Source organism: Indicator indicator, chromosome 1 (genome assembly GCF_027791375.1).
Source record: "Indicator indicator isolate 239-I01 chromosome 1, UM_Iind_1.1, whole genome shotgun sequence".
Classification (NCBI taxonomy): Eukaryota; Metazoa; Chordata; class Aves; order Piciformes; family Indicatoridae; genus Indicator; species Indicator indicator.
In genome coordinates this window covers 4,686,842-4,699,479 of record NC_072010.1, presented here as the reverse complement: position 1 = coordinate 4,699,479, position 12,638 = coordinate 4,686,842, and positions in this window count along the sequence as shown.

The following is a 12,638-nucleotide window of genomic DNA, read 5'->3' as shown; positions in this document are numbered from 1 at the left end:
TCAGAGCACCAACAAGTTCATCTTTGTGATTAGTGCCACAACATTAAAATGCCCTTCTGAGGCTAAAGGGAGCATTTGCACTGGGAACTATAGGCATGGAGCTGCATGTCTCCTGCTTGCACTCCCTTTGAGCTCTGACAGCTTGTTTCACTTCTTGCTGGGCTAGTGGCAAGCAATGGAAAGAGGCTGGCTTCCTCCAACTCCCTTTCCTTTCATGAATTTCTTTCAACCTTGAAAAACATCATCTTGAGGTGAAATGGCCAATGAAAACATGGAAAGATACATCCATGCTCAGAACTTTATTACAGTCCAGCAAGCTCATTTGGGCATTTAGTTATATTGAATTTCAACTTAAAAGGTATGAACAAAAAAAAAAAAAAAAAAGTAATTAGAGGAAAAGCTACAGGAATCCCATCGATTTGGGAATCCTTGTCATTGTATAGATATTTTACAAAGAAAAAGCAAAGGTTGTTGGCTGCTGCATGGATTTGAGATCCATGAGAGAGGAGATACGCATGGAGGGCTTCAGAGTGGTGGCTTCCTGTGAGTCCTGATGCCTCCATGACCTCTGTATAGAGGGATAACTGGGAGAGCAAAAAGTCCCAACTCCCAAAACAGCTGGGGACCACAAACTCATAGGGTTTCCAAAGTGGAGGATCTTTCATCCTGCTCTAATTCAGCAGAAACACACATAATTGCCTAAAGCTCAAGGAAAGCTGGCGAGGAAAGAATAAAATGGGAAAGCACATCCTGAGGTCTGTAAGGTTTGAAGACTTTTTGAAAGACTCAGTTGGGCTGTTAAGCCCACTTTAGAAAGGGTGAGAAAGCACATGATTAACTTTAAATGTGTGCTGAAATCCCACTGATATCTCTAAGGCCTTAAAGATGCCCTAACTTTGAGAGATTTCCTTTGAAATTGGTATGACTTCTTACATCTTCCTGAATCAGGACTCAGATACTTTCTTCTATGCAAGTCTAAAGCTGCAAGGTCAAATGTGGTGATCAAAGGGAAAATATTTACTAAGGAAAACCAAAATATTGAGTAGACTCAGAACTGTTTAGTGGACTTCTCAGTGATTTGGGTCCTGCATGCATCCTTTGGTTTTGAACCTCAAGGATCAGGTGGTAGTGCTTACACCACTCCTGTACTTAGGTTGCAGGTCTATTGAGGGTCATTTTACTTTTCCCCTACTTTATATATGTAATCTGCCATAGTACAAAACATAACTTTAGCAATGTTAATTGCCTTATTTAACATTTGAACTTGGGAAGCATTTTGTTCCACTTAGAATATTTCCACCTTTTTGCTGCCAACCACAGGGTGTTATCATCGATCTCCTTGGATAGTTGAGGAACCACACAATCTAAAGAGCACAGTATTTACTTCAAAAATAAATGTCTGCCTTAAACCCATGATCTCCACAAGTGTATGGGGTGCCTTCCAGCCTATGAAATGAAAGGGGGCAAAAAAAGTATTCTAGCAGGTTAGCAGAGGGCTGTTTTTTGAACATGAATGCAGGTAGCTCGTTATTCCAGCTGATTTAGAACCTTCTTTGATTTCAGCTGAACTTGGAAATGAAAGATATAATAAATACAGAAAAACAACCAAATAATGTTTTCTTTCTGCTACACGCTCAATTTATTTTTTTTTCTCTCCAGATATTTAGAATTTACAAATCTGGTTTTCTTATTATAGAATCATAGAATGGTTTAGGTCATCTACTCCAACCCCCTCTGCAGTAAGCAGAAGTATCCTCAACAAGATCAGGCTGTCCAGAGCCCTGTCGAGCCTCACTTTGAATATCTCCAGGGATGGGGACACAACCACCTCTCTGGGGAACATGTTCCAGTGTTCCACCACTCTCATGGTAAAGAACTTGTTCCTAACATCCAATCTAAATCTGCTCTTCTCTAGTTTGAAGTCATTGCCCCTTGTCCTATCACTACAGGCATTTGTAAACAGTCTTTCTCCACCCTCCTTGTTGGCCCCCTTCAGGTACTAGAAGGCTGCTATTAGGTCTCCCCCAAGCCTCCTCTTTTCCAGGCTGTACAACCCCAGCTCCCTCAGCCTGTCTTTGTAGCAGAGGTGCTCCAACCTCCTGATTATTTTTGTGGCCCTCCTCTGAGCCCTCTCCATCAGGTCCATGTCTTTCCTACATTGAGGGCTCCAGAGCTGTACACAATACTCCAGGTGAGGTCTCACCAGAGCACAGTAAAATGGCAGAATCACCTCTCTGGATCTGCTGGCAACACGTCTTTCAATGCAGCCTGGGATGTGATATTGGAGACGAAGACTGCTTAAATAACTTCTGTGGGTATTTCAGTGGGAACTTCTTTTTATATTTGAAAAAAATCTGTTAAAATTATTAGAAATAATTTTGAAAATTATTTTTATTATTTATTATTATTAAAAATAATAATGAACCAGTAATGGTTCATTGAAACTGAAAGTTTTCATTTAGCAGACCTTTACAGCAGTGAACAACTATACAACACCGACTGTGTCTAAAAGTGTATCCTCTTTCCCCTTTTAAAGGGCACCCTGTTACAGGAAATTGAAATGGAATTTTATTATGCATATATTTTTTTTCAGTGTAGGCACATTATAAGATTCAAGCAGAGATATATTCTTTGTAATCTCATTCTTCCAGATCTTGTTTGCAGCATGGAAATAAAATAATTAGGTGATGAGTCTATCTGTAATTTTCTAAGGGGGGAAATAGGAAAGGTATAAAACATTTCAGCAATTTTGTGGTTTGGAAAAAAATAAATAAATGCCACAGAGACAAGGCTAAAGCTAAATTCCTTTTAAATCTTTAAAGACATCCTGAGCAGCAGTTCAGAGTACAGCCAGAAATGCTGCAGTCCAAAGCTTCATTGGGCTTGTCTTCATAAAACTCAAGATTGAATAGAATTCCCTGGGAAGCTCAGGAGACAAGGGCAAAGCAATTCAACAGCAGCACATACATTTTTAGATGCTTTTTACAGCTCTGGCTATTCTGACCTCTGCAGTGGTCTTGCTGTTGTTTAGGAAAGAGGAGGTTTCTATTTTTTTTTGCCATTTCAGAAAGTTGTTTATGCGACATGCTGTTTTCCTCTGTTCTGGATCATCTCGTTCAAAAGCTTTTCCTCTGCCCTGCAGAAACCATGGGGCTGTGGAGGAAACATGCTTGCCAAAATCAAGGCCAACCCCTTTCACAGGTCAGTTAAATAGGTACCATCAGTTCACAGAGAGCAGATGAGTCTTCACACTTCTCCTGACAGAGTAGAAATACTTTGGTGCTGTTATTTCTAATAGACTTATTCCAGTTAATGACAGAGCCTTTGACATAAGTTCCTTTGCACGTGGTGATGGGAGACGTTTTCTGTCCCCAACACGCTGTGTATGAAGAGGAATAAATGCCACAAAGATTAAATGATGTGACAGAGTCTGTACTGGCCATTAGTGACAGACCATGACACTAAATTCTGCATCTCAAAGTACCTTTCCTGCTTCACCTGGTGATGGTCATTTCAAGAGGTGTGATGGAGCTCATGGGACTAGCCCAGCTCTTCTAAAGCATCACAACCACATGTGACCTGATACTTGCCATAACCACTCTGCCTTGCTTGACATCTTTGCCACACCTAAGGGCAAGCATCTAACAGTAGATGCAAGTGCCTGGAGGCAGGGAACCTGTTGTTTTGTGTGGTTAGACTGTAAAGTAGCCTGCATACTTCAGGGTACTGTAGTTGAGGCTTTGAAAGACGCCTATAGCAATTAATTGTCCAGATGCCATTGAAAGTCAATGAGAACTGGGTGAAATCCTGAGAATGAGTGAGCAGACAAATGCTACCATATGCTCATAAGCTTTTTCTTGTACAAAATGGCAGCCCAAGTAGGGTTTAAGACTGTGAATGGCAATTGAGATAAGCATAATAAATACTTTTAAAAGCAAGTGCCCTGCTCTTATTCATGTCTAACAGGCTAATGACATGATCTTTGGTTCAGAAAGTTGTATGTTAACTGGAGCACAGGAATTACCAGCATTACTTTTTTTTCATTCCCTGCTTTGGTGGCAGTAAAGGGAGAAAGAAGATATCAAGATAGCTATATAAGAACTTGGTTTGCACTTCATCTTCTCCTTCCTTGAGATCAGAAACCAAATCAAGGTAGAAGTGGTCAATCGATTTCTTTCACTGTATCCTATTTCCTTCTTAGGTGCAAAACTTAGCTTCTTTTAAAATGATCCTAGCATTTATTCCATGAAACGTGGAATGCATAGAAAATGAAAATAGATGAAGGTGAAAAAAACAAAAAGGTTAATTGTGTGTTTTCCTTTAAAATAGAGCCCAGTCCTTCCTATCCTGTTTATTCAGGGAGCACTTTGGAAGAAAACAAACAGACGAGTTTAAGATGAAGAGGGACTCCAACAGATCCTTTTTCTCTTTTCTCCCAGCACATCTGTCCCACAGCAGGAGATAGATGCTTCACGGCTCCTTAAACACCTTGCTTTTGTCTTGCACTGTTCCTCTGAGGGGTTGCATCATGCCTTGTAATAGTGACACTGCTGGAATTGTGCTGTGCAAGTACAAGGGAAAACAAAAACACAACCCTGAGCTTTGACTGCACAGGTCTGACAGCAGCTTATTAAACTCAGAGCAGTCATCAGAAAAGTGAGAGCAGGTATGAGGATGAAAAAAAAAAAAGGAAAGAAAAATGGTTGTTTCTCACAGCATGAAGGAAAAATGTTTTCTACTAAGTGAAAGAAAAGAAGGTGGAGGAAACAATTCCTGGGCTGAAGGGAGTGTTGTTTTTTTTTTTTTTTTCACAGAACTCAAGTTGGGGATGTCACTTGCTAATATGGTCTCTACAATTTAAATTTCCATCAAGCTCATCAGCCCAAATATTTGCACATGCTAATTTGTTCAGCTGAGGCGCCTTGGTCTGTCATATTCCTGTGAACCATGTTTTCTGTTGGCTCGTTCTTTGGGACAGCTTGCCTCCTTTCGGATTTGTTATTAAAAGATAATATTGACTTAGTTTCCTTTACACTGAGCAACAGCCTTGTCTCCTAAAGCCTGACTTGGCTGGTGCGTGAGTGCAGGCGTGCATGTGTGTCTGAGACAAGCTGCTCTCAGACTCATTTCCTACTGCTCTTAATGACAAGATTAATTAATGTCACCTTCCCAGGACTACTTGATTTCCTGTGTCCCACTGACATGTCATGTCTACCAGGATTTCAGCTAAAATTTGAGCATCTGCATGAACTTTGGGACCTCAAGGAGAAGTTTGATCGAACTTAATTGCCCAGATACCAGCTTCTGCTAGGTGCCTCTGAGGGTAACAGGACCCCCAGCACTATACCTCATTGAACCCCTGGCCCCATGAACTGCTATCCTGCAACCATCTGCGTGCAAGAGTCTTCTGCTATATCCATCTCCTTTTCCTCCTACAGCTCTGGGAAGTGTCAGCTACCTTTTCTTGGTTGCACTGCGCTCTCTTATCCTGAAAATCCCTAACTGACCACAAAAATTCATGCTGGCTGCCCACTACCCTACCCAGCCCCAGGGCTAAGCACTGCTGCTTAAACTTTCTTACACATGAACATCTGGAAGGGCAGCATCCCAAGAAGCAGCAGGAGCTTTCCCTGCCCTTATCCCCATTATGTGCCTGGCCAGGGCTGGACATGCTATGCCTTAGATGAGAAGCAGCAACATATACTGTCAGCACTCAGCTTCTTCTCTCACTGCAGACCTTGAAGGCTGCAAATCATCAGGACTGACAAATAATGATTTTTTTTTTTCTTTTTTTCCATTTCTATGCTTGTGCCAGTGCACTTAGTGCTTGTTCTCTTTCTTTCTCTAAGATTTCTTTACACTGCTGTGGAAAGCATTGAAGAGGAAAGATTTAGGATTGCCTATCCCTCTGGAGATGTGATGATGGACGGGGAGCCTTCCCTTTGTATAAAGCACAAGGTGCAGATGGGGATGTTAGGAGTTTTGAGGGATGATAAAAAGATTATTCTTTCCTTTAAGTTTCTCCACTTGCTTTACCAATGACTTCTAATAATGTAAGATAAGTTTTGAATTTCTACAATATGTTGTCATGTTTAATTATATTTATTTAATCTCATTTCACGCAGTCTTGACTGTAGCTTTGAGCTCAGTTTATTTCACATGTCTTTATTATTGCTTCCTGCTTATATATGGGAAAATGAAGTGAAATTCTCATCTAGACAATAGCACATGGAACTGATGTTCAGAAATAACATAGGTCTGAAGGCACTGGGGGGTTTGTTCTTTTTCTGTTAATTTTTTTTTTAATACACTGAGGAAAGCACTTAGTTCATTTTGAGAGTGATCTCAGCGTTCACATAGCCATACAGAGGACTTCAGCTGTCTCATGGGCTCCCCACCCCTCCACACCCTCCCTTCTTCTTCTGGGGAAACGAGCAGCGTCCCCTGGCTTAAAAGGCAATTCAAAAGACTTGCACAACGTTATTCACTTATCAAAGAAATGCGACGAAGTTCACACTCCCTTCTTCTCTAATGCAGGAATTCTGAAATTGAGTTGCTCAGGCTGTGTAGAAGTGAATTTTGTTAAGCAAGACAGCAAAGAAATTCTTCAATAACAGTAGGACCTATCCACTTCCTTCAGATAAAACCCACAAATTCAGACAGAGAGCTCAGAGAGGTCATATTTGCATCTTGTCTAGCAGCTTGCTTTCCCTGGGACACTGCAACATGCTTCTCTCTTTATAGAAATCATCCTCATTCTTCATCTTCTTTTCCCTTACTCCCAGATTCGGATGGAAAACCAGCCCACAGAAGAAGAGCACAATTGCCGTGCTTCACTGGATGCAGAAAATAAATAACTTGTCTCCAGCACCCATTACTTATCCTTGCTGTGTGTTTTTAGCCTACCTCCTATAAAAAGAAGCAGCTAATTTATAATCATGTTGTTTGTCGGGAGTGTTTGTTCACATCTGTCTGTCGGCAAGTTTTACAAATCAATTAGGCCCAGACAGACACACTCTGTAGCTTTCTGTGTTCCCACAGATGTCACTTACTCATCAGCAGAAAAAACACTAGCCTTCACTGTCTCCTCATTTGGGTGCACGTGAAAAACAATTAGGTACGTCTTCTGCACATGTGTAGCAGAGGTCTTCCAGTTACCTGGCAACACAATGAAAAACTATGCTGGAAAGCCAAACACCTGAGTACAATGCTGTACACTTTTGCATACATGTGCATATGTATTGACCTTATCACTCTACAACTACCTGAAAGGAGGAGGTTTTAGTGATCACAGTATATTAGGGGTTGGAAGGGACCTCCGAAGATCATTGAGTCCAACCCTGCTGCCAGATCAGGACCATAGAATCCATCACAGGTTGCACAGGAATGCGTCCAGATGGGTCTTGAATGTCTTCCAAGAAGGAGACTACACAAACTCCCTGTACAGCCTTTTCCAGTGCTCTGTAACCCACACAGTGAAGTTCCTCCTCATGTTGAGGTGGAACCTCTTGTGCTGTAGTTTATATCCATTACCCCTTTTCCTATCACAGGGTGCAACTGAGCAGAGCCTGTCCCCTCCCTCTTGACACACAGCCCTCAGATGTTTATAAACACTTATTAAATCCCCTCTCAGTCTTCTCTTCTCCAGATTAGAAAGCCCCAGGTCTCTCCGCCTCTCCTCATAGGGCACATGCTCCAGTCCTTTAATCATCCTTGTAGCCCTCCTTTGGACTCTCTCAAGCCTGTCCCTCTTGAACTGGGGAGCCCAAAACTGGATGCAGTATTCCAGGTGAGGTCTCACCCCGGCAGAGTAAAGGGGAAGGAAAACCACCTTCGATGTGCTGGACACACTCCTCTTAATGCACTCCAGGATACCATTGGCCCTCTTGGCCACAAGTGCAAATTGCTGCCCTTGTGGCCAATAGGAGTGATGTGATGTGAGGGGTCAGTCTGTTCCCCCATGTAATAAGTCATAGGACAAGAGGAAACAGCTTCAGGTTGCACCAGGGATCGTTTAGGCTGCGCACTACAAAAAATTTTCTTCACCAAAAGGATTGTCAAGGTCACCCAGGGAAATGGTCTAAGTCACCACTCCAGGACAGACTTAAAAGAGCTGTGAGGTGGTGTTGAAGGACATGCTTTAGTGATGACCTAGCAGTGTTAGGTTAACAGTTGGACTTGATGATCTTAAAGATATCTTCCAACCAAAACAATTCTGATTCTATGATTCTCTGTGTCTGAGGAAATATGTATGGAGCTGTTTTAGTATTGAAGAATAAGGACTTGGGGAATTTGTGAAAATAACAGAGTTACTTTATTGCTGTTACTATTTCTACAAATGTGAACTTAGTAGTAATGTGGGTGAAAATAAATCTGTGTTTGAGATGGGAAGGGAGGTTGGGAATCTAGACAGTGTGCAATGCAACTGCAGTGGTGTGCTGCAGTCAGAGGGATTTCCAGGGAGTGTGTAGATGTGACAGGTGAAGTTTACAAGCATTACGAGGAGATTATTGCACTCAGCTGGTGTTTTGCAGTCCTACTAATTTTTTTAGTTTGCTTGAAGACTCGTAGCAATATATTCTGTTATTGTGTGATACATATGGTCTCAGATGGAATCACAGAATAGAATCATAGAATGATTTGGGTTGAAAGAGATCTTTAAAGGTCATCTAGTCCCTGCAGTGAGCAGGGACATCTTCAACTAAATCACATTGTTCAGGGCCTTATCCAACCTCACCCTGAATGTTCCGATGCATGGGGCATCTAACACTTCTCTGGGCAACACTGGCCAGTGTAAAAAATATCTTCCTTCTGTCTAGTCTAAATTTCCCTCTTTTTTAGTTTAAATCCATTAGCTCTTGTCTGGTCACAACAAGCACTGCTAAAAATACTGTCCTCATCTTTCTTATAAGTCCCCCTTAAGTACTGAACAGCCTCTTATATTCCTGTCTCTTTGGCTGCAAAGCATCCACTATGAAAAGTTTGATCTAGTCAGTCCTTCAGCTCCATCTTCTATAAATGAGATAACTGGAGAGGGAAAGGATGATGTTCTCAATTCACTGTAAGCACAGAAGAAAGAAAAATAGACTAGAACACTGGTTTTCTTGAATGCAGTTAAATGTATAGCTTGAAGGAATGGCAAAGTTTTCAGTGTGTGTTAAAGAAGAGGACAGAGAGCAGGCATGGAGAGGTGTGAGTGGAGGGTTAGGAAGAGAGATACAGAAGGATATGAAGTTCCCCACCAGTAGCTCTGCTTCTTCTTCTGCAATTTTTGACTGCAGACAGGGTTTAAAAAGAGAAGATGGATACAATGTGGGATGAGCAGAGATAGACATCTCCAGACTGAGCGATACAACCAGACTCTTAATCTTGGGCTATTACAGCAAGTTGTGTGATGGAAAGGAACAGATGTAATGGTCATTACTGTGTGCTCTTTTCTCTGGTTTTGTAAGCCTTGCATTTCCTCACCTTGACTTTACTACTTTTTTTCTTATAGACCAGTGGAGGGGTTAATTTTTAATACCTTGCAGTAATAAAACTGTTTTAATTAGCATTAGCTTGGAATGACAAGACTAGAAGTAATTAAGTTACATTGGGATCTAGTTGGAATGAAATTGATACCAGGGGATAGCATAAACATAAATCAGCATTTAAATAAACTGAAATCAGATTGCTGTAATTAAAAGGAAAATCCATTGGCATTAAGACATAAAAATAACAGATACAGATTTAATAAACATAGTGAAGGAGGGCTAGAGAGCCTGGAATAATGTAAGTTGCTCCTTCCCACACACCCAATGTCAAAAACAAGAAAGGAAGATAGGAGATCATTGTTTGGTTAGTATTATGGAAACACAGTTATATTGAGATGGGAGTGAAGTTACAAAACAGAGAGAAGATCATGACTGTCTGCATAGAATGCCATTAACATTAACTTGATGCACTGCAAGTAAGTTCTAGTTATAAAAGTAACTACTGGCTACCAAATCCATCTGGAATCTGCAATCAAAGGACAAAGAGTGAAGCACGAATAGAGGAGAACGTGATTACTTCTCCAAAGTTAAGAAAGATGTGTGCAGTCAGGAGTCAGCAGCAGGCTGATGCATTTTTTTTCATGCTATGGAAAAAGTAAGCCAGCATATGTCTTCCAACTCCTACTGTTCTCTTTATGCTGCTTACCACTATAGGACATGGCATTTTTGTATGATTAAAAGTGATTCATTAGCCTTTTGGATTAAAGGAATTATGTATCTTCTTTAAATGTTATGGTAATTAAGATATCCTAGATGAAGTGTCTTCTCTTCTTTTTTTTTTTTTTTTTTTTTTTTTTTTTTTTTGCAAGACAATAATATCCTTTCAGAGAAGATAAAGGGTTTAGAGGACCTGATATAGGAAAGAAAATGAAGAGAACTCTGCATGAAGTGATTCCAGTTCTGTTGTGACCTCTCAGGTATAACAGCCCCACCTGAGCTGTGAATAACCGACAGAAGGTGCCCAGGGAGGTCACAGTGACAGTCACACTGTGGTAAACCCTGCTTGATGCTCTGGGTCCTTAGATCTTCTGCAGACAGGTCTTATCTTCAACTGCAGGGTCATCCAAGATGAAGTTGTAAAGGCCAGTGCAGATCAATGTGAAAAGGGAATAGAAGCACAACATTATTTATACACTATGCAATAGAAAGTGTCAGGCAAGCTTTACAGACAGCAGAGATGTGTCTGTGTTCAGAGCTGTGCTGTTTAATGTGAAAGTTTGCTGAAGGCTAAACTTTGTGGAGTATTTTTAGTGTGTACAGATGGCCTGTACACAATGTGGAAACTCAACTCATCCCACTCGTTTCATACTTACTGGTCATACCTGGTGGATATGGGAAGTCCATGTGTCATAGAACTGATGTATTTGGGAATCTTATCTATCACACCGGCACTGTACCACTGATGTGTGGTATATGTCCAGTAAGGACATATCTATGGTATGCATTAGACTTACTGTTAACACAAGGCTATAACATTAACTAAGGAACATAGAGAATGATAGGAGCATCCCAGCTCAGGTACATTCCTTGTTCATCCACCGAAGGTTTGATCTGAACTATTGCAGAAGAGTTTGTTTGTTGCTCTTCTTCTTTTCTTTTTTTTTTTTATTTCCAGATATTTTGCTGTCATAGAATGGTTAGAGCACAAAAGGACATGTGGAGGTGATTTTATCCAACCATATTTTTCTAGTCAGGCCTTTTATTATTCCAGTCATAATGATGAATATTTTGAACCCCCACTAAACAACCCTTTGAATTATAGCTATATACTAAAAAATAGTTAAAAAAAATCAAAAAAGGGCTAAAAAATAAAAGGCTAAAAAAAAGAAGGAATGTGCCTCTAAATTTTTGAGGTCAAAATGAACAGATTTATTTCAATTGATATAAAAGGATATGTTCATGCTCCTATTCTGGGTCAGTGTCAGCTTTATTTATGATATTTAAGAACAGTATAAAGTCAAAGAATCAGGGGATTTAATAAATGTTTATAAATATTTGAGGGCTGGGTGTCAAGAGGGAGGGGACAGACTCTTCTCAGTGCTAGGACAAAGGGTAATGGATATAAACTACAGGAGGTTCCATCTCAACACGAGGAGGAATTCCTTCACTGTGAGCGTCACAGAGCACTGGAACAGGCTCGTGAGAGGTGGTGGAGTCTCATCTGGAGACTTTCCAGGCTCGTTTGGATGCATTCCTGTGCAACCTGTGCTAGCTTCTATGGTCCTGCTCTGGCAGAGGGGTTGGACTCGATGATCTTCAGCATCCCTGTGATTTCTGACTCAATAAGGACATGAAGCACAATTTATGTTGCTTAAGTAGCATGGCACATGCATGTGGTGGACAGTGCTGTGGCTTGTTGATATTAAGAGGAGGGAAAAAAGACAGAGACTTGATTTTTAAAATTGAAGCCTGAGGAGACAGGAATTGTCAATAAAAAAGGAAATAAACTCTTTGGCAGTGGCACAACCTCATTTCCTTTTGCTTATTCAAATGTAAAAAATGGCAAGATTAGTGGATTTTTATAAAAGTGAGCAATAGTCATCCCATTCTAGTTACTGGGAGTTTTGCCATTAACTTAATGGGTCTGAGGTTGCAGTTCCTGTATTTAATCATCATAAATATAATTTTATTGAGTAGTAACAGAGCAATTTTGCACCACATAAGAGATGTCACTTGCATACATCAAAGCTGTTCCTTGCATGAGGATCGTATTACTTAGCCTAGAATAATTAGCATTAATAATAGTGTTGTCATTTGGAGGGAAAGAGTAAGGATCAAATAGAGAAATTAACAGAATAACTTTTTGGCATAAAACAAGCAGACATTAGTCAACCTTACTTGACCACACATTCACCTCCTCAAACTAAATGACTGTTTTTAACACAGACTCTCTAGTTTAATATCAGAGCATCATGCCCAAATTTCTCTCTGCAGGTCAGAGGATTTTTCTACCCATGTTTGTGCCCCTGGATAGAAGGGATCAGAGGAATAGCTTGATGAGAATCCTTCACTTGTTTTTAAACTGTCAACCCATGGAGCCATCAGCTTGCAAATGGGATGGGGAACTGAATGATTGTACTCTGGTTATGATGACTGTGATCGTGC